The following is a 26,319-nucleotide window of genomic DNA, read 5'->3' as shown; positions in this document are numbered from 1 at the left end:
TACGCACATAGCAACCTGCCAAAACCCGGGATCGAACCAGAGACCTTTAGATCTTCAGTCTAACGCTCTCCCAACTGAGCTATTTCGGCTGCATACGCAATGTTTTACGATATTCTAAGACTGTCAAATTTGTGGTGTTTTGATGTTTTCCAGGGAGAAAACTCCAAACATCGACAAAGGAAAAGAGAAATCAAAATCATATTCAACATAGGTTGCAGAAAACCAAGATTGTGTCTGGGACTGTCATTTTAACACACTTCTCACAGACCTGCTTTGTCTTGCTTTATTTTTAGAATTTTCCCAAACTGCCAGACTTTCTGCTGATTTCGCACTTTCATGGGTGCCAAAACTACAACACACGAAGAGAGAAACGAGTACCAAGGACACTCATAGCAACATGCCGAAACCCGGGATCGAACCAGGGACCTTTAGATCTTCAGTCTAACGCTCTCCCAACTGAGCTATTTCGGCTGCAAGCACAACTTTTTACGATATTCTAAGACTGTCAAATTTGTGGTGTTTTGATCTTTTCCACGGTGAAAACTCCAAACATCGACAAAGGAAAAGAGAAATCAAAATCATATTCAAAATAGGTTGCAGAAAACCAAGAATGTGTCTGGGACTGTCATTTTAACACACTTCTCACGGACCTGCTTTGTCTTGCTTTATTTTTAGAATTTTCCCAAAATGCCACACTTGTTGCTGATTTCGCACATTCACGGGTGCCAAAACTGCAATAAACGAAGAGAGAAACGAGAATCAAGTACGCTCATAGCAACCTGCCGAAACCTGGGATCGAACCAGGGACCTTCAGATCTTCAGTCTAACGCTCTCCCAACTGAGCTTTTTCTGCTGCATACACAACTTTTTATGATATCATAAGACCGTCAAATTTGTGGTGTTTTGATGTTTTCCAGGGAGAAAACTCCAAACATCGACAAAGGAAAAGAGAAATCAAAATCATATTCAACATAGGTTGCAGAAAACCAAGATTGTGTCTGGGACTGTCATTTTAACACACTTCTCACAGACCTGCTTTGTCTTGCTTTATTTTTAGAATTTTCCCAAACTGCCAGACTTTCTGCTGATTTCGCACTTTCATGGGTGCCAAAACTACAACACACGAAGAGAGAAACGAGTACCAAGGACACTCATAGCAACATGCCGAAACCCGGGATCGAACCAGGGACCTTTAGATCTTCAGTCTAACGCTCTCCCAACTGAGCTATTTCGGCTGCAAGCACAACTTTTTACGATATTCTAAGACTGTCAAATTTGTGGTGTTTTGATCTTTTCCACGGTGAAAACTCCAAACATCGACAAAGGAAAAGAGAAATCAAAATCATATTCAAAATAGGTTGCAGAAAACCAAGAATGTGTCTGGGACTGTCATTTTAACACACTTCTCACGGACCTGCTTTGTCTTGCTTTATTTTTAGAATTTTCCCAAAATGCCACACTTGTTGCTGATTTCGCACATTCACGGGTGCCAAAACTGCAATAAACGAAGAGAGAAACGAGAATCAAGTACGCTCATAGCAACCTGCCGAAACCTGGGATCGAACCAGGGACCTTCAGATCTTCAGTCTAACGCTCTCCCAACTGAGCTTTTTCTGCTGCATACACAACTTTTTATGATATTATAAGTCCGTCAAATTTGTGGTGTTTTGATGTTTTCCAGGGAGAAAACTCCAAACATCGACAAAGGAAAAGAGAAATCAAAATCATATTCAACATAGGTTGCAGAAAACCAAGATTGTGTCTGGGACTGTCATTTTAACACACTTCTCACAGAACTGCTTTGTCTTGCTTTATTTTTAGAATTTTCCCAAACTGCCAGACTTTCTGCTGATTTCGCACTTTCATGGGTGCCAAAACTACAACACACGAAGAGAGAAACGAGTACCAAGTACACTCATAGCAACATGCCGAAACCCGGGATCGAACCAGGGACCTTTAGATCTTCAGTCTAATGCTCTCCCAACTGAGCTATTTCGGCTGCAAGCACAACTTTTTACGATATTCTAAGACCGTCAAATTTGTGGTGTTTTGATCTTTTCCACGGTGAAAACTCCAAACATCGACAAAGGAAAAGAGAAATCAAAATCATATTCAAAATAGGTTGCGGAAAACCAAGAATGTGTCTGGGACTGTCATTTTAACACACTTCTCACGGACCTGCTTTGTCTTGCTTTATTTTTAGAATTTTCCCAAAATGCCACACTTGTTGCTGATTTCGCACATTCACGGGTGCCAAAACTGCAACAAACGAAGAGAGAAACGAGAATCAAGTACGCTCATAGCAACCTGCCGAAACCTGGGATCGAACCAGGGACCTTTAGATCTTCAGTCTAACGCTCTCCCAACTGAGCTTTTTCTGCTGCCTACACAACTTTTTATGATATTATAAGACCGTCAAATTTGTGGTGTTTTGATGTTTTCCAGGGAAAAAACTCCAAACATCGGCAAAGGAAAAGAGAACTCAGAATCATATTCAACATAGGCTGCAGAAATCCTAGATTGTGTCTGGGACCATCATTTTAACACTCTTCTGACGGACCTGCTTTGTCTTGCTATATTTTTAGAATATTCCCAAACTGCCAGACTTTCTGCTGATTTCGCACTTTCATGGGTGCCAAAACTACAACACACGAAGAGAGAAACGAGAACCAAGTACGCTCATAGCAACATGCCGAAACACGGGATCGAACCAGGGACCTTTAGATCTTCAGTCTAACGCTCTCCCAACTGAGCTATTTCGGCTGCAAGCACAACTTTTTACGATATTCTAAGACCGTCAAATTTGTGGTGTTTTGATCTTTTCCACGGTGAAAACTCCAAACATCGACAAAGGAAAAGAGAAATCAAAATCATATTCAAAATAAGTTGCAGAAAACCAAGAATGTGTCTGGGATTGTCATTTTAACACACTTCTCACGGACCTGCTTTGTCTTGCTTTATTTTTAGAATTTTCCCAAACTGCCAGACTTGCTGCTGATTTCGCACTTTCATGGGTGCCAAAACTACAAAACACAAAGAGAGAAACGAGTACCAAGCACACTCATAGCAACATGCCGAAAGCCGGGATCGAACCTGGGACCTTTAGATCTTCAGTCTAACGCTCTCCCAACTGAGCTATTTCGGCTGCAAGCACAACTTTTTACGATATTCTAAGACCGCCAAATTTGTGGTGTTTTGATCTTTTCCACGGTGAAAACTCCAAACATCGACAAAGGAAAAGAGAAATCAAAATCATATTCAAAATAGGTTGCAGAAAACCAAGAATGTGTCTGGGACTGTCATTTTAACACACTTCTCACGGACCTGCTTTGTCTTGCTTTATTTTTAGAATTTTCCCAAACTGCCACACTTGTTGCTGATTTCGCACATTCACGGGTGCCAAAACTGCAACAAACGAAGAGAGAAACGAGAATCAAGTACGCTCATAGCAACCCGCCGAAACCTGGGATCGAACCAGGGACCTTTAGATCTTCAGTCTAACGCTCTCCCAACTGAGCTATTTCGGCTGCAAGCACAACTTTTTACGATATTCTAAGACCGTCAAATTTGTGGTGTTTTGATCTTTTCCACGGTGAAAACTCCAAACATCGACAAAGGAAAAGAGAAATCAAAATCATATTCAACATAGGTTGCAGAAAACCAAGAATGTGTCTGGGACTGTCATTTTAACACACTTCTCACAGACCTGCTTTGTCTTGCTTTATTTTTAGAATTTTCCCAAACTGCCACACTTGCTGCTGATTTCGCACTTTCACGGGTGCCAAAACTACAACAAACGAAGAGAGAAAAGAGAATTAAGTACGCACATAACAACCTGCCAAAACCCGGGATCGAACCAGGGACCTTTAGATCTTCAGTCTAACGCTCTCCCAACTGAGCTATTTCGGCTGCATACACAACTTTTTATGATATTATAAGACTGTCAAATTTGTGGTGTTTTGATGTTTTCCAGGGAAAATACTCCAAACATCGGCAAAGGAAAAGAGAACTCAGAATCATATTCAACATAGGCTGCAGAAATCCTAGATTGTGTCTGGGACCATCATTTTAACACTCTTCTGACGGACCTGCTTTGTCTTGCTATATTTTTAGAATATTCCCAAACTGCCAGACTTTCTGCTGATTTCGCACTTTCATGGGTGCCAAAACTACAACACACGAAGAGAGAAACGAGAACCAAGTACGCTCATAGCAACATGCCGAAACACGGGATCGAACCAGGGACCTTTAGATCTTCAGTCTAACGCTCTCCCAACTGAGCTATTTCGGCTGCAAGCACAACTTTTTACGATATTCTAAGACCGTCAAATTTGTGGTGTTTTGATCTTTTCCACGGTGAAAACTCCAAACATCGACAAAGGAAAAGAGAAATCAAAATCATATTCAACATAGGTTGCAGAAAACTAAGATTGTGTCTGGGACTGTCATTTTAACACACTTCTCACAGACCTGCTTTGTCTTGCTTTATTTTTAGAATTTTCCCAAACTGTCATCCTTGCTGCTGATTTCGCACATTCATGGGTGCCAAAACTACAACACACGAAGAGAGAAACGAGAACCAAGTACGCTCATAGCAACATGCCGAAACCCGGGACCTTTAGATCTTCAATCTAACGCTCTCCCAACTGAGCTATTTCGGCTGCAAGCGCAGCTTTTTACGATATTCTAAGACCGTAAAATTTGTGGTGTTTTGATCTTTTCCACGGTGAAAACTCCAAACATCGACAAAGGAAAAGAGAAATCAAAATCATATTCAAAATAGGTTGCAGAAAACCAAGAATGTGTCTGGGACTGTCATTTTAACACACTTCTCACGGACCTGCTTTGTCTTGCTTTATTTTTAGAATTTTCCCAAACTGCCACACTTGCTGCTGATTTCGCACTTTCATAGGTGCCAAAACTACAACACACGAAGAGAGAAACGAGTACCAAGTACACTCATAGCAACATGCCGAAACCCAGGATCGAACCAGGGACCTTTAGATCTTCAGTCTAACGCTCTCCCAACTGAGCTATTTCGGCTGCAAGCACAACTTTTTACGATATTCTAAGACCGTCAAATTTGTGGTGTTTTGATCTTTTCCACGGTGAAAACTCCAAACATCGACAAAGGAAAAGAGAAATCAAAATCATATTCAAAATAGGTTGCAGAAAACCAAGAATGTGTCTGGGACTGTCATTTTAACACACTTCTCACGGACCTGCTTTGTCTTGCTTTATTTTTAGAATTTTCCCAAACTGCCACACTTGTTGCTGATTTCGCACATTCACGGGTGCCAAAACTGCAACAAACGAAGAGAGAAACGTGAATCAAGTACGCTCATAGCAACCCGCCGAAACCTGGGATCGAACCAGGGACCTTTAGATCTTCAGTCTAACGCTCTCCCAACTGAGCTATTTCGGCTGCAAGCACAACTTTTTACGATATTCTAAGACCGTCAAATTTGTGGTGTTTTGATCTTTTCCACGGTGAAAACTCCAAACATCGACAAAGGAAAAGAGAAATCAAAATCATATTCAACATAGGTTGCAGAAAACCAAGAATGTGTCTGGGACTGTCATTTTAACACACTTCTCACAGACCTGCTTTGTCTTGCTTTATTTTTAGAATTTTCCCAAACTGCCACACTTGCTGCTGATTTCGCACTTTCACGGGTGCCAAAACTACAACAAACGAAGAGAGAAAAGAGAATTAAGTACGCACATAACAACCTGCCAAAACCCGGGATCGAACCAGGGACCTTTAGATCTTCAGTCTAACGCTCTCCCAACTGAGCTATTTCGGCTGCATACACAACTTTTTATGATATTATAAGACTGTCAAATTTGTGGTGTTTTGATGTTTTCCAGGGAAAAAACTCCAAACATCGGCAAAGGAAAAGAGAACTCAGAATCATATTCAACATAGGCTGCAGAAATCCTAGATTGTGTCTGGGACCATCATTTTAACACTCTTCTGACGGACCTGCTTTGTCTTGCTATATTTTTAGAATATTCCCAAACTGCCAGACTTTCTGCTGATTTCGCACTTTCATGGGTGCCAAAACTACAACACACGAAGAGAGAAACGAGAACCAAGTACGCTCATAGCAACATGCCGAAACACGGGATCGAACCAGGGACCTTTAGATCTTCAGTCTAACGCTCTCCCAACTGAGCTATTTCGGCTGCAAGCACAACTTTTTACGATATTCTAAGACCGTCAAATTTGTGGTGTTTTGATCTTTTCCACGGTGAAAACTCCAAACATCGACAAAGGAAAAGAGAAATCAAAATCATATTCAACATAGGTTGCAGAAAACCAAGATTGTGTCTGGGACTGTCATTTTAACACACTTCTCACAGACCTGCTTTGTCTTGCTTTATTTTTAGAATTTTCCCAAACTGTCATCCTTGCTGCTGATTTCGCACATTCATGGGTGCCAAAACTACAACACACAAAGAGAGAAACGAGAACCAAGTACGCTCATAGCAACATGCCGAAACCCGGGACCTTTAGATCTTCAATCTAACGCTCTCCCAACTGAGCTATTTCGGCTGCAAGCGCAGCTTTTTACGATATTCTAAGACCGTCAAATTTGTGGTGTTTTGATCTTTTCCACGGTGAAAACTCCAAACATCGACAAAGGAAAAGAGAAATCAAAATCATATTCAAAATAGGTTGCAGAAAACCAAGAATGTGTCTGGGACTGTCATTTTAACACACTTCTCACAGACCTGCTTTGTCTTGCTTTATTTTTAGAATTTTCCCAAACTGCCACACTTGCTGCTGATTTCGCACTTTCATAGGTGCCAAAACTACAACACACGAAGAGAGAAACGAGTACCAAGTACACTCATAGCAACATGCCGAAACCCAGGATCGAACCAGGGACCTTTAGATCTTCAGTCTAACGCTCTCCCAACTGAGCTATTTTGGCTGCAAGCACAACTTTTTACGATATTCTAAGACCGTCAAGTTTGTGGTGTTTTGATCTTTTCCACGGTGAAAACTCCAAACATCGACAAAGGAAAAGAGAAATCAAAATCATATTCAACATAGGTTGCAGAAAACCAAGAATGTGTCTGGGACTGTCATTTTAACACACTTCTCACAGACCTGCTTTTTCTTGCTCTATTTTTAGAATTTTCCCAAACTGCCAGACTTGTTGCTGATTTCGCACATTCACGGGTGCCAAAACTGCAACAAACGAAGAGAGAAACGAGAATCAAATACGCTCATAGCAACCTGCCGAAACCTGGGACCGAACCAGGGACCTTTAGATCTTCAGTCTAACGCTCTCCCAACTGAGCTATTTCGGCTGCAAGCACAACTTTTTACGATATTCTAAGACCGTTAAATTTGTGGTGTTTTGATCTTTTCCACGGTGAAAACTCCAAACATCGACAAAGGAAAAGAGAAATCAAAATCATATTCAAAATAGGTTGCAGAAAACCAAGAATGTGTCTGGGACTGTCATTTTAACACACTTCTCACGGACCTGCTTTGTCTTGCTTTATTTTTAGAATTTTCCCAAACTGCCAGACTTGCTGCTGATTTCGCACTTTCACGGGTGCCAAAACTACAACAAACGAAGAGAGAAAAGAGAATCAAGTACGCACATAGCAACCTGCCAAAATCCGGGATCGAACCAGGGACCTTTAGAACTTCAGTCTAACGCTCTCCCAACTGAGCTATTTCGGCTGCATACACAATGTTTTACGATATTCTAAGACCGTCAAATTTGTGGTGTTTTGATGTTTTCCAGGGAGAAAACGCCAAACATCGACAAAGGAAAAGAGAAATCAAAATCATATTCAACATAGGTTGCAGAAAACCAAGATTGTGTCTGGGACTGTCATTTTAACACACTTCTCACAGACCTGCTTTGTCTTGCTTTATTTTTAGAATTTTCCCAAACTGCCAGACTTTCTGCTGATTTCGCACTTTCATGGGTGCCAAAACTATAACACACGAAGAGACAAACGAGTACCAAGTACACTCATAGCAACATGCCGAAACCCGGGATCGAACCAGGGACCTTCAGACCTTCAGTCTAACGCTCTCCCAACTGAGCTATTTCGGCTGCAAGCACAACTTTTTACGATATTCTAAGACCGTCAAATTTGTGGTGTTTTGATCTTTTCCACGGTGAAAACTCCAAACATCGACAAAGGAAAAGAGAAATCAAAATCATATTCAAAATAGGTTGCAGAAAACCAAGAATGTGTCTGGGACCATCATTTTAACACTCTTCTGACGGACCTGCTTTGTCTTGCTATATTTTTAGAATATTCCCAAACTGCCAGACTTTCTGCTGATTTCGCACTTTCATGGGTGCCAAAACTACAACACACGAAGAGAGAAACGAGAACCAAGTACGCTCATAGCAACATGCCGAAACACGGGATCGAACCAGGGACCTTTAGATCTTCAGTCTAACGCTCTCCCAACTGAGCTATTTCGGCTGCAAGCACAACTTTTTACGATATTCTAAGACCGTCAAATTTGTGGTGTTTTGATCTTTTCCACGGTGAAAACTCCAAACATCGACAAAGGAAAAGAGAAATCAAAATCATATTCAACATAGGTTGCAGAAAACCAAGATTGTGTCTGGGACTGTCATTTTAACACACTTCTCACAGACCTGCTTTGTCTTGCTTTATTTTTAGAATTTTCCCAAACTGTCATCCTTGCTGCTGATTTCGCACATTCATGGGTGCCAAAACTACAACACACGAAGAGAGAAACGAGAATCAAGTACGCTCATAGCAACCTACCGAAACCTGGGATCGAACCAGGGACCTTTAGATCTTCAGTCTAACGCTCTCCCAACTGAGCTATTTCGGCTGCAAGCACAACTTTTTACGATATTCTAAGACCGTCAAATTTGTGGTGTTTTGATCTTTTCCACGGTGAAAACTCCAAACATCGACAAAGGAAAAGAGAAATCAAAATCATATTCAACATAGGTTGCAGAAAACCAAGAATGTGTCTGGGACTGTCATTTTAACACACTTCTCACAGACCTGCTTTGTCTTGCTTTATTTTTAGAATTTTCCCAAACTGCCACACTTGCTGCTGATTTCGCACATTCACGGGTGCAAAAACTACAACAAACGAAGAGATAAAAGAGAATTAAGTACGCACATAGCAACCTGCCAAAACCCGGGATCGAACCAGGGACCTTTAGAACTTCAGTCTAACACTCTCCCAACTGAGCTATTTCGGCTGCATACACAATATTTTACGATATTCTAAGACCGTCAAATTTGTGGTGTTTTGATGTTTTCCAGGGAGAAAACGCCAAACATCGACAAAGGAAAAGAGAAATCAAAATCATATTCAACATAGGTTGCAGAAAACCAAGATTGTGTCTGGGACTGTCATTTTAACACACTTCTCACAGACCTGCTTTGTCTTGCTTTATTTTTAGAATTTTCCCAAACTGCCAGACTTTCTGCTGATTTCGCACTTTCATGGGTGCCAAAACTACAACACACGAAGAGACAAACGAGTACCAAGTACACTCATAGCAACATGCCGAAACCCGGGATCGAACCAGGGACCTTCAGATCTTCAGTCTAACGCTCTCCCAACTGAGCTATTTCGGCTGCAAGCACAACTTTTTACGATTTTCTAAGACCGTCAAATTTGTGGTGTTTTGATCTTTTCCACGGTGAAAACTCCAAACATCGACAAAGGAAAAGAGAAATCAAAATCATATTCAAAATAGGTTGCAGAAAACCAAGAATGTGTCTGGGACTGTCATTTTAACACACTTCTCACGGACCTGCTTTGTCTTGCTTTATTTTTAGAATTTTCCCAAACTGCCACACTTGTTGCTGATTTCGCACATTCACGGGTGCCAAAACTGCAACAAACGAAGAGAGAAACGAGAATCAAGTACGCTCATAGCAACCTACCGAAACCTGGGATCGAACCAGGGACCTTTAGATCTTCAGTCTAACGCTCTCCCAACTGAGCTATTTCGGCTGCAAGCACAACTTTTTACGATATTCTAAGACCGTCAAATTTGTGGTGTTTTGATCTTTTCCACGGTGAAAACTCCAAACATCGACAAAGGAAAAGAGAAATCAAAATCATATTCAAAATGGGTTGCAGAAAACCAAGAATGTGTCTGGGACTGTCAAATTTGTGGTGTTTTGATGTTTTCCAGGGAAAAAACTCCAAACATCGGCAAAGGAAAAGAGAACTCAGAATCATATTCAACATAGGCTGCAGAAATCCTAGATTGTGTCTGGGACCATCATTTTAACACTCTTCTGACGGACCTGCTTTGTCTTGCTATATTTTTAGAATATTCCCAAACTGCCAGACTTTCTGCTGATTTCGCACTTTCATGGGTGCCAAAACTACAACACACGAAGAGAGAAACGAGAACCAAGTACGCTCATAGCAACATGCCGAAACACGGGATCGAACCAGGGACCTTTAGATCTTCAGTCTAACGCTCTCCCAACTGAGCTATTTCGGCTGCAAGCACAACTTTTTACGATATTCTAAGACCGTCAAATTTGTGGTGTTTTGATCTTTTCCACGGTGAAAACTCCAAACATCGACAAAGGAAAAGAGAAATCAAAATCATATTCAACATAGGTTGCAGAAAACCAAGATTGTGTCTGGGACTGTCATTTTAACACACTTCTCACAGACCTGCTTTGTCTTGCTTTATTTTTAGAATTTTCCCAAACTGTCATCCTTGCTGCTGATTTCGCACATTCATGGGTGCCAAAACTACAACACACGAAGAGAGAAACGAGAACCAAGTACGCTCATAGCAACATGCCGAAACCCGGGACCTTTAGATCTTCAATCTAACGCTCTCCCAACTGAGCTATTTCGGCTGCAAGCGCAGCTTTTTACGATATTCTAAGACCGTAAAATTTGTGGTGTTTTGATCTTTTCCACGGTGAAAACTCCAAACATCGACAAAGGAAAAGAGAAATCAAAATCATATTCAAAATAGGTTGCAGAAAACCAAGAATGTGTCTGGGACTGTCATTTTAACACACTTCTCACGGACCTGCTTTGTCTTGCTTTATTTTTAGAATTTTCCCAAACTGCCACACTTGTTGCTGATTTCGCACATTCACGGGTGCCAAAACTGCAACAAACGAAGAGAGAAACGAGAATCAAATACGCTCATAGCAACCTGCCGAAACCTGGGACCGAACCAGGGACCTTTAGATCTTCAGTCTAACGCTCTCCCAACTGAGCTATTTCGGCTGCAAGCACAACTTTTTACGATATTCTAAGACCGTCAAATTTGTGGTGTTTTGATCTTTTCCACGGTGAAAACTCCAAACATCGACAAAGGAAAAGAGAAATCAAAATCATATTCAAAATAGGTTGCAGAAAACCAAGAATGTGTCTGGGACTGTCAAATTTGTGGTGTTTTGATGTTTTCCAGGGAAAAAACTCCAAACATCGGCAAAGGAAAAGAGAACTCAGAATCATATTCAACATAGGCTGCAGAAATCCTAGATTGTGTCTGGGACCATCATTTTAACACTCTTCTGACGGACCTGCTTTGTCTTGCTATATTTTTAGAATATTCCCAAACTGCCAGACTTTCTGCTGATTTCGCACTTTCATGGGTGCCAAAACTACAACACACGAAGAGAGAAACGAGAACCAAGTACGCTCATAGCAACATGCCGAAACACGGGATCGAACCAGGGACCTTTAGATCTTCAGTCTAACGCTCTCCCAACTGAGCTATTTCGGCTGCAAGCACAACTTTTTACGATATTCTAAGACTGTCAAATTTGTGGTGTTTTGATCTTTTCCACGGTGAAAACTCCAAACATCGACAAAGGAAAAGAGAAATCAAAATCATATTCAACATAGGTTGCAGAAAACCAAGATTGTGTCTGGGACTGTCATTTTAACACACTTCTCACAGACCTGCTTTGTCTTGCTTTATTTTTAGAATTTTCCCAAACTGTCATCCTTGCTGCTGATTTCGCACATTGATGGGTGCCAAAACTACAACACACGAAGAGAGAAACGAGAACCAAGTACGCTCATAGCAACATGCCGAAACCCGGGACCTTTAGATCTTCAATCTAACGCTCTCCCAACTGAGCTATTTCGGCTGCAAGCGCAGCTTTTTACGATATTCTAAGACCGTAAAATTTGTGGTGTTTTGATCTTTTCCACGGTGAAAACTCCAAACATCGACAAAGGAAAAGAGAAATCAAAATCATATTCAAAATAGGTTGCAGAAAACCAAGAATGTGTCTGGGACTGTCATTTTAACACACTTCTCACGGACCTGCTTTGTCTTGCTTTATTTTTAGAATTTTCCCAAACTGCCACACTTGTTGCTGATTTCGCACATTCACGGGTGCCAAAACTGCAACAAACGAAGAGAGAAACGAGAATCAAATACGCTCATAGCAACCTGCGGAAACCTGGGACCGAACCAGGGACCTTTAGATCTTCAGTCTAACGCTCTCCCAACTGAGCTATTTCGGCTGCAAGCACAACTTTTTACGATATTCTAAGACCGTCAAATTTGTGGTGTTTTGATCTTTTCCACGGTGAAAACTCCAAACATCGACAAAGGAAAAGAGAAATCAAAATCATATTCAAAATAGGTTGCAGAAAACCAAGAATGTGTCTGGGACTGTCATTTTAACACACTTCTCACGGACCTGCTTTGTCTTGCTTTATTTTTAGAATTTTCCCAAACTGCCAGACTTGCTGCTGATTTCGCACTTTCATGGGTACCAAAACTACAACACACGAAGAGAGAAACGAGTACCAAGTACACTCATAGCAACATGCCGAAACCCGGGATCGAACCAGGGACCTTTAGATCTTCAGTCTAACGCTCTCCCAACTGAGCTATTTCGGCTGCAAGCACAACTTTTTACGATATTCTAAGACCGTTAAATTTGTGGTGTTTTGATCTTTTCCACGGTGAAAACTCCAAACATCGACAAAGGAAAAGAGAAATCAAAATCATATTCAAAATAGGTTGCAGAAAACCAAGAATGTGTCTGGGACTGTCATTTTAACACACTTCTCACGGACCTGCTTTGTCTTGCTTTATTTTTAGAATTTTCCCAAACTGCCAGACTTGCTGCTGATTTCGCACTTTCACAGGTGCCAAAACTACAACAAACGAAGAGAGAAAAGAGAATCAAGTACGCACATAGCAACCTGCCAAAATCCGGGATCGAACCAGGGACCTTTAGAACTTCAGTCTAACGCTCTCCCAACTGAGCTATTTCGGCTGCATACAAAATGTTTTACGATATTCTAAGACCGTCAAATTTGTGGTGTTTTGATGTTTTCCAGGGAAAAAACTCCAAACATCGGCAAAGGAAAAGAGAACTCAGAATCATATTCAACATAGGCTGCAGAAATCCTAGATTGTGTCTGTGACCGTCCTTTTAACACTCTTCTGACGGACCTGCTTTGTCTTGCTATATTTTTAGAATTTTCCCAAACTGCCAGACTTTCTGCTGATTTCGCACTTTCATGGGTGCCAAAACTACAACACACGAAGAGAGAAACGAGAACCAAGTACGCTCATAGCAACATGCCGAAACCCGGGATCGAACCAGGGACCTTTAGAACTTCAGTCTAACGCTCTCCCAACTGAGCTATTTCGGCTGCATACACAATGTTTTACGATATTCTAAGACCGTCAAAATTGTGGTGTTTTGATGTTTTCCAGGGAGAAAACGCCAAACATCGACAAAGGAAAAGAGAAATCAAAATCATATTCAACATAGGTTGCAGAAAACCAAGATTGTGTCTGGGACTGTCATTTTAACACACTTCTCACAGACCTGCTTTGTCTTGCTTTATTTTTAGAATTTTCCCAAACTGCCAGACTTTCTGCTGATTTCGCACTTTCATGGGTGCCAAAACTATAACACACGAAGAGACAAACGAGTACCAAGTACACTCATAGCAACATGCCGATACCCGGGATCGAACCAGGGACCTTCAGATCTTCAGTCTAACGCTCTCCCAACTGAGCTATTTCGGCTGCAAGCACAACTTTTTACGATATTCTAAGACCGTCAAATTTGTGGTGTTTTGATCTTTTCCACGGTGAAAACTCCAAACATCGACAAAGGAAAAGAGAAATCAAAATCATATTCAACATAGGTTGCAGAAAACCAAGATTGTGTCTGGGACTGTCATTTTAACACACTTCTCACAGACCTGCTTTGTCTTGCTTTATTTTTAGAATTTTCCCAAACTGTCATCCTTGCTGCTGATTTCGCATATTCATGGGTGCCAAAACTACAACACACGAAGAGAGAAACGAGAATCAAGTACGCTCATAGCAACCTACCGAAACCTGGGATCGAACCAGGGACCTTTAGATCTTCAGTCTAACGCTCTCCCAACTGAGCTATTTCGGCTGCAAGCACAACTTTTTACGATATTCTAAGACCGTCAAATTTGTGGTGTTTTGATCTTTTCCACGGTGAAAACTCCAAACATCGACAAAGGAAAAGAGAAATCAAAATCATATTCAACATAGGTTGCAGAAAACCAAGAATGTGTCTGGGACTGTCATTTTAACACACTTCTCACAGACCTGCTTTGTCTTGCTTTATTTTTAGAATTTTCCCAAACTGCCACACTTGCTGCTGATTTCGCACTTTCACGGGTGCAAAAACTACAACAAACGAAGAGAGAAAAGAGAATTAAGTACGCACATAGCAACCTGCCAAAACTCGGGATCGAACCAGGGACCTTTAGAACTTCAGTCTAACACTCTCCCAACTGAGCTATTTCGGCTGCATACACAATATTTTACGATATTCTAAGACCGTCAAATTTGTGGTGTTTTGATGTTTTCCAGGGAGAAAACGCCAAACATCGACAAAGGAAAAGAGAAATCAAAATCATATTCAACATAGGTTGCAGAAAACCAAGATTGTGTCTGGGACTGTCATTTTAACACACTTCTCACAGACCTGCTTTGTCTTGCTTTATTTTTAGAATTTTCCCAAACTGCCAGACTTTCTGCTGATTTCGCACTTTCATGGGTGCCAAAACTACAACACACGAAGAGACAAACGAGTACCAAGTACACTCATAGCAACATGCCGAAACCCGGGATCGAACCAGGGACCTTCAGATCTTCAGTCTAACGCTCTCCCAACTGAGCTATTTCGGCTGCAAGCACAACTTTTTACGATTTTCTAAGACCGTCAAATTTGTGGTGTTTTGATCTTTTCCACGGTGAAAACTCCAAACATCGACAAAGGAAAAGAGAAATCAAAATCATATTCAAAATAGGTTGCAGAAAACCAAGAATGTGTCTGGGACTGTCATTTTAACACACTTCTCACGGACCTGCTTTGTCTTGCTTTATTTTTAGAATTTTCCCAAACTGCCACACTTGTTGCTGATTTCGCACATTCACGGGTGCCAAAACTGCAACAAACGAAGAGAGAAACGAGAATCAAGTACGCTCATAGCAACCTACCGAAACCTGGGATCGAACCAGGGACCTTTAGATCTTCAGTCTAACGCTCTCCCAACTGAGCTATTTCGGCTGCAAGCAAAACTTTTTACGATATTCTAAGACCGTCAAATTTGTGGTGTTTTGATCTTTTCCACGGTGAAAACTCCAAACATCGACAAAGGAAAAGAGAAATCAAAATCATATTCAAAATAGGTTGCAGAAAACCAAGAATGTGTCTGGGACTGTCAAATTTGTGGTGTTTTGATGTTTTCCAGGGAAAAAACTCCAAACATCGGCAAAGGAAAAGAGAACTCAGAATCATATTCAACATAGGCTGCAGAAATCCTAGATTGTGTCTGGGACCATCATTTTAACACTCTTCTGACGGACCTGCTTTGTCTTGCTATATTTTTAGAATATTCCCAAACTGCCGGACTTTCTGCTGATTTCGCACTTTCATGGGTGCCAAAACTACAACACACGAAGAGAGAAACGAGAACCAAGTACGCTCATAGCAACATGCCGAAACCCGGGATCGAACCAGGGACCTTTAGATCTTCAGTCTAACGCTCTCCCAACTGAGCTATTTCGGCTGCAAGCACAACTTTTTACGATATTCTAAGACCGTCAAATTTGTGGTGTTTTGATCTTTTCCACGGTGAAAACTCCAAACATCGACAAAGGAAAAGAGAAATCAAAATCATATTCAACATAGGTTGCAGAAAACCAAGATTGTGTCTGGGACTGTCATTTTAACACACTTCTCACGGACCTGCTTTGTCTTGCTTTATTTTTAGAATTTTTCCAAACTGCCACACTTGCTGCTGATTTCGCACTTTCATGGGTGCCAAAACTACAACACACGAAGAGAGAAACTAGAACCAAGTATGCTCATAGCAACATGCCGAAACCCGGAATCGAACCAGGGACCTTTAGATCTTCAGTCTAACGCTCTCCCAACTGAGCTATTTTGGCTGCAAGTGCAACTTTTTACGATATTCTAAGACCGTAAAATTTGTGGTGTTTTGACATCGACAAAGGAAAAGAGAAATCAAAATCATATTCAAAATAGGTTGCAGAAAACCAAGAATGTGTCTGGGACTGTCATTTTAACACACTTCTCACGGACCTGCTTTGTCTTGCTTTATTTTTAGAATTTTCCCAAACTGCCACACTTGTTGCTGATTTCGCACATTCACGGGTGCCAAAACTGCAACAAACGAAGAGAGAAACGAGAATCAAATACGCTCATAGCAACCTGCCGAAACCTGGGACCGAACCAGGGACCTTTAGATCTTCAGTCTAACGCTCTCCCAACTGAGCTATTTCGGCTGCAAGCACAACTTTTTACGATATTCTAAGACCGTCAAATTTGTGGTGTTTTGATCTTTTCCACGGTGAAAACTCCAAACATCGACAAAGGAAAAGAGAAATCAAAATCATATTCAAAATAGGTTGCAGAAAACCAAGAATGTGTCTGGGACTGTCATTTTAACACACTTCTCACGGACCTGCTTTGTCTTGCTTTATTTTTAGAATTTTCCCAAACTGCCACACTTGTTGCTGATTTCGCACATTCACGGGTGCCAAAACTGCAACAAACGAAGAGAGAAACGAGAATCAAGTACGCTCATAGCAACCTACCGAAACCTGGGATCGAACCAGGGACCTTTAGATCTTCAGTCTAACGCTCTCCCAACTGAGCTATTTCGGCTGCAAGCAAAACTTTTTACGATATTCTAAGACCGTCAAATTTGTGGTGTTTTGATCTTTTCCACGGTGAAAACTCCAAACATCGACAAAGGAAAAGAGAAATCAAAATCATATTCAAAATAGGTTGCAGAAAACCAAGAATGTGTCTGGGACTGTCAAATTTGTGGTGTTTTGATGTTTTCCAGGGAAAAAACTCCAAACATCGGCAAAGGAAAAGAGAACTCAGAATCATATTCAACATAGGCTGCAGAAATCCTAGATTGTGTCTGGGACCATCATTTTAACACTCTTCTGACGGACCTGCTTTGTCTTGCTATATTTTTAGAATATTCCCAAACTGCCGGACTTTCTGCTGATTTCGCACTTTCCTGGGTGCCAAAACTACAACACACGAAGAGAGAAACGAGAACCAAGTACGCTCATAGCAACATGCCGAAACCCGGGATCGAACCAGGGACCTTTAGATCTTCAGTCTAACGCTCTCCCAACTGAGCTATTTCGGCTGCAAGCACAACTTTTTACGATATTCTAAGACCGTCAAATTTGTGGTGTTTTGATCTTTTCCACGGTGAAAACTCCAAACATCGACAAAGGAAAAGAGAAATCAAAATCATATTCAACATAGGTTGCAGAAAACCAAGATTGTGTCTGGGACTGTCATTTTAACACACTTCTCACGGACCTGCTTTGTCTTGCTTTATTTTTAGAATTTTTCCAAACTGCCACACTTGCTGCTGATTTCGCACTTTCATGGGTGCCAAAACTACAACACACGAAGAGAGAAACTAGAACCAAGTATGCTCATAGCAACATGCCGAAACCCGGAATCGAACCAGGGACCTTTAGATCTTCAGTCTAACGCTCTCCCAACTGAGCTATTTCGGCTGCAAGTGCAACTTTTTACGATATTCTAAGACCGTAAAATTTGTGGTGTTTTGACATCGACAAAGGAAAAGAGAAATCAAAATCATATTCAAAATAGGTTGCAGAAAACCAAGAATGTGTCTGGGACTGTCATTTTAACACACTTCTCACGGACCTGCTTTGTCTTGCTTTATTTTTAGAATTTTCCCAAACTGCCACACTTGTTGCTGATTTCGCACATTCACGGGTGCCAAAACTGCAACAAACGAAGAGAGAAACGAGAATCAAATACGCTCATAGCAACCTGCCGAAACCTGGGACCGAACCAGGGACCTTTAGATCTTCAGTCTAACGCTCTCCCAACTGAGCTATTTCGGCTGCAAGCACAACTTTTTACGATATTCTAAGACCGTCAAATTTGTGGTGTTTTGATCTTTTCCACGGTGAAAACTCCAAACATCGACAAAGGAAAAAAGAAATCAAAATCATATTCAAAATAGGTTGCAGAAAACCAAGAATGTGTCTGGGACTGTCATTTTAACACACTTCTCACGGACCTGCTTTGTCTTGCTTTATTTTTAGAATTTTCCCAAACTGCCAGACTTGCTGCTGATTTCGCACTTTCATGGGTACCAAAACTACAACACACGAAGAGAGATACGAGTACCAAGTACACTCATAGCAACATGCCGAAACCCGGGATCGAACCAGGGACCTTTAGATCTTCAGTCTCACGCTCTCCCAACTGAGCTATTTCGGCTGCAAGCACAACTTTTTACGATATTCTAAGACCGTTAAATTTGTGGTGTTTTGATCTTTTCCACGGTGAAAACTCCAAACATCGACAAAGGAAAAGAGAAATCAAAATCATATTCAAAATAGGTTGCAGAAAACCAAGAATGTGTCTGGGACTGTCATTTTAACACACTTCTCACGGACCTGCTTTGTCTTGCTTTATTTTTAGAATTTTCCCAAACTGCCAGACTTGCTGCTGATTTCGCACTTTCACGGGTGCCAAAACTACAACAAACGAAGAGAGAAAAGAGAATCAAGTACGCACATAGCAACCTGCCAAAATCCGGGATCGAACCAGGGACCTTTAGAACTTCAGTCTAACGCTCTCCCAACTGAGCTATTTCGGCTGCATACACAATGTTTTACGATATTCTAAGACCGTCAAATTTGTGGTGTTTTGATGTTTTCCAGGGAGAAAACGCCAAACATCGACAAAGGAAAAGAGAAATCAAAATCATATTCAACATAGGTTGCAGAAAACCAAGATTGTGTCTGGGACTGTCATTTTAACACACTTCTCACAGACCTGCTTTGTCTTGCTTTATTTTTAGAATTTTCCCAAACTGCCAGACTTTCTGCTGATTTCGCACTTTCATGGGTGCCAAAACTACAACACACGAAGAGAGAAACGAGTACCAAGTACACTCATAGCAACATGGCGAAACCCGGGATCGAACCAGGGACCTTTAGATCTTCAGTCTAACGCTCTCCCAACTGAGCTATTTCTGCTGCATACACAACTTTTTATGATATTATAAGACCGTCAAATTTATGGTGTTTTGATGTTTTCCAGGGAAAAAACTCCAAACATCGGCAAAGGAAAAGAGAACTCAGAATCATATTCAACATAGGCTGCAGAAATCCTAGATTGTGTCTGTGACCGTCATTTTAACACTCTTCTGACGGACCTGCTTTGTCTTGCTATATTTTTAGAATTTTCCCAAACTGCCAGACTTTCTGCTGATTTCGCACTTTCATGGGTGCCAAAACTACAACACACGAAGAGAGAAACGAGAACCAAGTACGCTCATAGCAACATGCCGAAACCCGGGATCGAACCAGGGACCTTTAGAACTTCAGTCTAACGCTCTCCCAACTGAGCTATTTCGGCTGCATACACTATGTTTTACGATATTCTAAGACCGTCAAAATTGTGGTGTTTTGATGTTTTCCAGGGAGAAAACGCCAAACATCGACAAAGGAAAAGAGAAATCAAAATCATATTCAACATAGGTTGCAGAAAACCAAGATTGTGTCTGGGACTGTCATTTTAACACACTTCTCACAGACCTGCTTTGTCTTGCTTTATTTTTAGAATTTTCCCAAACTGCCAGACTTTCTGCTGATTTCGCACTTTCATGGGTGCCAAAACTATAACACACGAAGAGACAAACGAGTACCAAGTACACTCATAGCAACATGCCGAAACCCGGGATCGAACCAGGGACCTTCAGATCTTCAGTCTAACACTCTCCCAACTGAGCTATTTCGGCTGCAAGCACAACTTTTTACGATATTCTAAGACCGTCAAATTTGTGGTGTTTTGATCTTTTCCACCGTGAAAACTCCAAACATCGACAAAGGAAAAGAGAAATCAAAATCATATTCAAAATAGGTTGCAGAAAACCAAGAATGTGTCTGGGACCATCATTTTAACACTCTTCTGACGGACCTGCTTTGTCTTGCTATATTTTTAGAATATTCCCAAACTGCCAGACTTTCTGCTGATTTCGCACTTTCATGGGTGCCAAAACTACAACACACGAAGAGAGAAACGAGAACCAAGTACGCTCCTAGCAACATGCCGAAACACGGGATCGAACCAGGGACCTTTAGACCTTCAGTCTAACGCTCTCCCAACTGAGCTATTTCGGCTGCAAGCACAACTTTTTACGATATTCTAAGACCGTCAAATTTGTGGTGTTTTGATCTTTTCCACGGTGAAAACTCCAAACATCGACAAAGGAAAAGAGAAATCAAAATCATATTCAACATAGGTTGCAGAAAACCAAGATTGTGTCTGGGACTGTCATTTTAACACACTTCTCACAGACCTGCTTTGTCTTGCTTTATTTTTAGAATTTTCCCAAACTGTCATCCTTGCTGCTGATTTCGCATATTCATGGGTGCCAAAACTACAACACACGAAGAGAGAAACGAGAATCAAGTACGCTCATAGCAACCTACCGAAACCTGGGATCGAACCAGGGACCTTTAGATCTTCAGTCTAACGCTCTCCCAACTGAGCTATTTCGGCTGCAAGCACAACTTTTTACGATATTCTAAGACCGTCAAATTTGTGGTGTTTTGATCTTTTCCACGGTGAAAACTCCAAACATCGACAAAGGAAAAGAGAAATCAAAATCATATTCAACATAGGTTGCAGAAAACCAAGAATGTGTCTGGGACTGTCATTTTAACACACTTCTCACAGACCTGCTTTGTCTTGCTTTATTTTTAGAATTTTCCCAAACTGCCACACTTGCTGCTGATTTCGCACTTTCACGGGTGCAAAAACTACAACAAACGAAGAGAGAAAAGAGAATTAAGTACGCACATAGCAACCTGCCAAAACCCGGGATCGAACCAGGGACCTTTAGAACTTCAGTCTAACACTCTCCCAACTGAGCTATTCCGGCTGCATACACAATATTTTACGATATTCTAAGACCGTCAAATTTGTGGTGTTTTGATGTTTTCCAGGGAGAAAACGCCAAACATCGACAAAGGAAAAGAGAAATCAAAATCATATTCAACATAGGTTGCAGAAAACCAAGATTGTGTCTGGGACTGTCATTTTAACACACTTCTCACAGACCTGCTTTGTCTTGCTTTATTTTTAGAATTTTCCCAAACTGCCAGACTTTCTGCTGATTTCGCACTTTCATGGGTGCCAAAACTACAACACACGAAGAGACAAACGAGTACCAAGTACACTCATAGCAACATGCCGAAACCCGGGATCGAACCAGGGACCTTCAGATCTTCAGTCTAACGCTCTCCCAACTGAGCTATTTCGGCTGCAAGCACAACTTTTTACGATTTTCTAAGACCGTCAAATTTGTGGTGTTTTGATCTTTTCCACGGTGAAAACTCCAAACATCGACAAAGGAAAAGAGAAATCTAAATCATATTCAAAATAGGTTGCAGAAAACCAAGAATGTGTCTGGGACTGTCATTTTAACACACTTCTCACGGACCTGCTTTGTCTTGCTTTATTTTTAGAATTTTCCCAAACTGCCACACTTGTTGCTGATTTCGCACATTCACGGGTGCCAAAACTGCAACAAACGAAGAGAGAAACGAGAATCAAGTACGCTCATAGCAACCTACCGAAACCTGGGATCGAACCAGGGACCTTTAGATCTTCAGTCTAACGCTCTCCCAACTGAGCTATTTCGGCTGCAAGCAAAACTTTTTACGATATTCTAAGACCGTCAAATTTGTGGTGTTTTGATCTTTTCCACGGTGAAAACTCCAAACATCGACAAAGGAAAAGAGAAATCAAAATCATATTCAAAATAGGTTGCAGAAAACCAAGAATGTGTCTGGGACTGTCAAATTTGTGGTGTTTTGATGTTTTCCAGGGAAAAAACTCCAAACATCGGCAAAGGAAAAGAGAACTCAGAATCATATTCAACATAGGCTGCAGAAATCCTAGATTGTGTCTGGGACCATCATTTTAACACTCTTCTGACGGACCTGCTTTGTCTTGCTATATTTTTAGAATATTCCCAAACTGCCGGACTTTCTGCTGATTTCGCACTTTCATGGGTGCCAAAACTACAACACACGAAGAGAGAAACGAGAACCAAGTACGCTCATAGCAACATGCCGAAACACGGGATCGAACCAGGGACCTTTAGATCTTCAGTCTAACGCTCTCCCAACTGAGCTATTTCGGCTGCTAGCACAACTTTTTACAATATTCTAAGACCGTCAAATTTGTGGTGTTTTGATCTTTTCCACGGTGAAAACTCCAAACATCGACAAAGGAAAAGAGAAATCAAAATCATATTCAACATAGGTTGCAGAAAACCAAGATTGTGTCTGGGACTGTCATTTTAACACACTTCTCACAGACCTGCTTTGTCTTGCTTTATTTTTAGAATTTTCCCAAACTGTCATCCTTGCTGCTGATTTCGCACATTCATGGGTGCCAAAACTACAACACACGAAGAGAGAAACGAGAACCAAGTACGCTCATAGCAACATGCCGAAACCCGGGACTTTTAGATCTTCAATCTAACGCTCTCCCAACTGAGCTATTTCGGCTGCAAGCGCAGCTTTTTACGATATTCTAAGACCGTCAAATTTGTGGTGTTTTGATCTTTTCCACGGTGAAAACTCCAAACATCGACAAAGGAAAAGAGAAATCAAAATCATATTCAAAATAGGTTGCAGAAAACCAAGAATGTGTCTGGGACTGTCACTTTAACACACTTCTCACGGACCTGCTTTGTCTTGCTTTATTTTTAGAATTTTCCCAAACTGCCACACTTGCTGCTGATTTCGCACTTTCATAGGTGCCAAAACTACAACACACGAAGAGAGAAACGAGTACCAAGTACACTCATAGCAACATGCCGAAACCCGGGATCGAACCAGGGACCTTTAGATCTTCAGTCTAACGCTCTCCCAACTGAGCTATTTCGGCTGCATACACAATGTTTTACGATATTCTAAGACCGTCAAAATTGTGGTGTTTTGATGTTTTCCAGGGAGAAAACGCCAAACATCGACAAAGGAAAAGAGAAATCAAAATCATATTCAACATAGGTTGCAGAAAACCAAGATTGTGTCTGGGACTGTCATTTTAACACACTTCTCACAGACCTGCTTTGTCTTGCTTTATTTTTAGAATTTTCCCAAACTGCCAGACTTTCTGCTGATTTCGCACTTTCATGGGTGCCAAAACTATAACACACGAAGAGACAAACGAGTACCAAGTACGCTCATAGCAACATGCCGAAACCCGGGATCGAACCAGGGACCTTCAGATCTTCAGCCTAACGCTCTCCCAACTGAGCTATTTCGGCTGCAAGCACAACTTTTTACGATATTCTAAGACCGTCAAATTTGTGGTGTTTTGATCTTTTCCACGGTGAAAACTCCAAATATCGACAAAGGAAAAGAGAAATCAAAATCATATTCAAAATAGGTTGCAGAAAACCAAGAATGTGTCTGGGACCATCATTTTAACACTCTTCTGACGGACCTGCTTTGTCTTGCTATATTTTTAGAATATTCCCAAACTGCCAGACTTTCTGCTGATTTCGCACTTTCATGGGTGCCAAAACTACAACACACGAAGAGAGAAACGAGAACCAAGTACGCTCATAGCAACATGCCGAAACACGGGATCAAACCAGGGACCTTTAGATCTTCAGTCTAACGCTCTCCCAACTGAGCTATTTCGGCTGCAAGCACAACTTTTTACGATATTCTAAGACCGTCAAATTTGTGGTGTTTTGATCTTTTCCACGGTGAAAACTCCAAACATCGACAAAGGAAAAGAGAAATCAAAATCATATTCAAAATAGGTTGCAGAAAACCAAGAATGTGTCTGGGACTGTCATTTTAACACACTTCTCACGGACCTGCTTTGTCTTGCTTTATTTTTAGAATTTTCCCAAACTGCCACACTTGTTGCTGATTTCGCACATTCACGGGTGCCAAAACTGCAACAAACGAAGAGAGAAACGAGAATCAAGTACGCTCATAGCAACCTACCGAAACCTGGGATCGAACCAGGGACCTTTAGATCTTCAGTCTAACGCTCTCCCAACTGAGCTATTTCGGCTGCAAGCACAACTTTTTACGATATTCTAAGACCGTCAAATTTGTGGTGTTTTGATCTTTTCCACGGTGAAAACTCCAAACATCGACAAAGGAAAAGAGAAATCAAAATCATATTCAAAATAGGTTGCAGAAAACCAAGAATGTGTCTGGGACTGTCATTTTAACACACTTCTCACAGACCTGCTTTGTCTTGCTTTATTTTTAGAATTTTCCCAAACTGCCACACTTGCTGCTGATTTCGCACTTTCACGGGTGCAAAAACTACAACAAACGAAGAGAGAAAAGAGAATTAAGTACGCACATAGCAACCTGCCAAAACCCGGGATCGAACCAGGGACTTTTAGATCTTCAGTCTAACGCTCTCCCAACTGAGCTATTTCGGCTGCAAGCACAACTTTTTACGATATTCTAAGACCGTCAAATTTGTGGTGTTTTGACATCGACAAAGGAAAAGAGAAATCAAAATCATATTCAAAATAGGTTGCAGAAAACCAAGAATGTGTCTGGGACTGTCATTTTAACACACTTCTCACGGACCTGCTTTGTCTTGCTTTATTTTTAGAATTTTCCCAAACTGCCAGACTTGCTGCTGATTTCGCACTTTCATGGGTGCCAAAACTACAACACACGAAGAGAGAAACAAGTACCAAGTACACTCATAGCAACATGCCGAAACCCGGGATTGAACCAGGGACCTTTAGATCTTCAGTCTAACGCTCTCCCAACTGAGCTATTTCGGCTGCAAGCACAACTTTTTACGATATTCTAAGACCGTCAAATTTGTGGTGTTTTGATCTTTTCCACGGTGAAAACTCCAAACATCGACAAAGGAAAAGAGAAATCAAAATCATATTCAAAATAGGTTGCAGAAGACCAAGAATGTGTCTGGGACTGTCATTTTAACACACTTCTCACGGACCTGCTTTGTCTTGCTTTATTTTTAGAATTTTCCCAAACTGCCAGACTTGCTGCTGATTTCGCACTTTCATGGGTGCCAAAACTACAACACACGAAGAGAGAAACGAGAACCAAGTACGCTCATAGCAACATGCCGAAACCCGGGATCGAACCAGGGACCTTTAGATCTTCAGTCTAACACTCTCCCAACTGAGCTATTTCGGCTGCAAGCACAACTTTTTACGATATTCTAAGACCGTAAAATTTGTGGTGTTTTGATCTTTTCCACGGTGAAAACTCCAAACATCGACAAAGGAAAAGAGAAATCAAAATCATATTCAACATAGGTTGCAGAAAACCAAGATTGTGTCTGGGACTGTCATTTTAACACACTTCTCACGGACCTGCTTTGTCTTGCTTTTTTTTTAGAATTTTCCCAAACTGCCACACTTGCTGCTGATTTCGCACTTTCATGGGTGCCAAAACTACAACACACGAAGAGAGAAACTAGAACCAAGTACGCTCATAGCAACATGCCGAAACCCGGGATCGAACCAGGGACCTTTAGATCTTCAGTCTAACGCTCTCCCAACTGAGCTATTTCGGCTGCAAGCGCAACTTTTTACGATATTCTAAGACCGTAAAATTTGTGGTGTTTTGACATCGACAAAGGAAAAGAGAAATCAAAATCATATTCAAAATGGGTTGCAGAAAACCAAGAATGTGTCTGGGACTGTCATTTTAACACACTTCTCACGGACCTGCTTTGTCTTGCTTT

General features: G+C 41.2%; 9 non-coding genes across 9 annotated transcripts; all 9 read right to left on the bottom strand.

Annotated features, from left to right (window-relative positions):
* Nucleotides 1-398: 398 nt before the first annotated feature.
* On the bottom strand, nucleotides 399-471 carry TRNAF-GAA (transfer RNA phenylalanine (anticodon GAA)). The gene has a single exon. It is a non-coding gene; the product is annotated as a tRNA-Phe (tRNA).
* A 691-nt stretch (nucleotides 472-1,162) lies between these two features.
* Nucleotides 1,163-1,235, bottom strand: TRNAF-GAA (transfer RNA phenylalanine (anticodon GAA)). Its single transcript has one exon. It is a non-coding gene; the product is annotated as a tRNA-Phe (tRNA).
* Nucleotides 1,236-12,814: 11,579 nt separating this feature from the next.
* On the bottom strand, nucleotides 12,815-12,887 carry TRNAF-GAA (transfer RNA phenylalanine (anticodon GAA)). Its single transcript has one exon. It is a non-coding gene; the product is annotated as a tRNA-Phe (tRNA).
* Nucleotides 12,888-15,990: 3,103 nt separating this feature from the next.
* On the bottom strand, nucleotides 15,991-16,063 carry TRNAF-GAA (transfer RNA phenylalanine (anticodon GAA)). The gene has a single exon. It is a non-coding gene; the product is annotated as a tRNA-Phe (tRNA).
* Nucleotides 16,064-17,613: 1,550 nt separating this feature from the next.
* Nucleotides 17,614-17,686, bottom strand: TRNAF-GAA (transfer RNA phenylalanine (anticodon GAA)). Its single transcript has one exon. It is a non-coding gene; the product is annotated as a tRNA-Phe (tRNA).
* Nucleotides 17,687-17,995: 309 nt separating this feature from the next.
* On the bottom strand, nucleotides 17,996-18,068 carry TRNAF-GAA (transfer RNA phenylalanine (anticodon GAA)). The gene has a single exon. It is a non-coding gene; the product is annotated as a tRNA-Phe (tRNA).
* A 5,358-nt stretch (nucleotides 18,069-23,426) lies between these two features.
* TRNAF-GAA (transfer RNA phenylalanine (anticodon GAA)) lies at nucleotides 23,427-23,499 on the bottom strand. The gene has a single exon. It is a non-coding gene; the product is annotated as a tRNA-Phe (tRNA).
* Nucleotides 23,500-25,311: 1,812 nt separating this feature from the next.
* TRNAF-GAA (transfer RNA phenylalanine (anticodon GAA)) lies at nucleotides 25,312-25,384 on the bottom strand. The gene has a single exon. It is a non-coding gene; the product is annotated as a tRNA-Phe (tRNA).
* A 691-nt stretch (nucleotides 25,385-26,075) lies between these two features.
* On the bottom strand, nucleotides 26,076-26,148 carry TRNAF-GAA (transfer RNA phenylalanine (anticodon GAA)). Its single transcript has one exon. It is a non-coding gene; the product is annotated as a tRNA-Phe (tRNA).
* Between the last annotated feature and the right edge of the window lie 171 nt (nucleotides 26,149-26,319).

Source organism: Eleutherodactylus coqui, chromosome 3 (assembly GCF_035609145.1).
Source record: "Eleutherodactylus coqui strain aEleCoq1 chromosome 3, aEleCoq1.hap1, whole genome shotgun sequence".
NCBI classification, from domain to species: domain Eukaryota; kingdom Metazoa; phylum Chordata; class Amphibia; order Anura; family Eleutherodactylidae; genus Eleutherodactylus; species Eleutherodactylus coqui.
The sequence above is the reverse complement of the archived record's forward strand: the minus strand, read 5'-3'. Positions and strand labels throughout refer to the sequence as shown.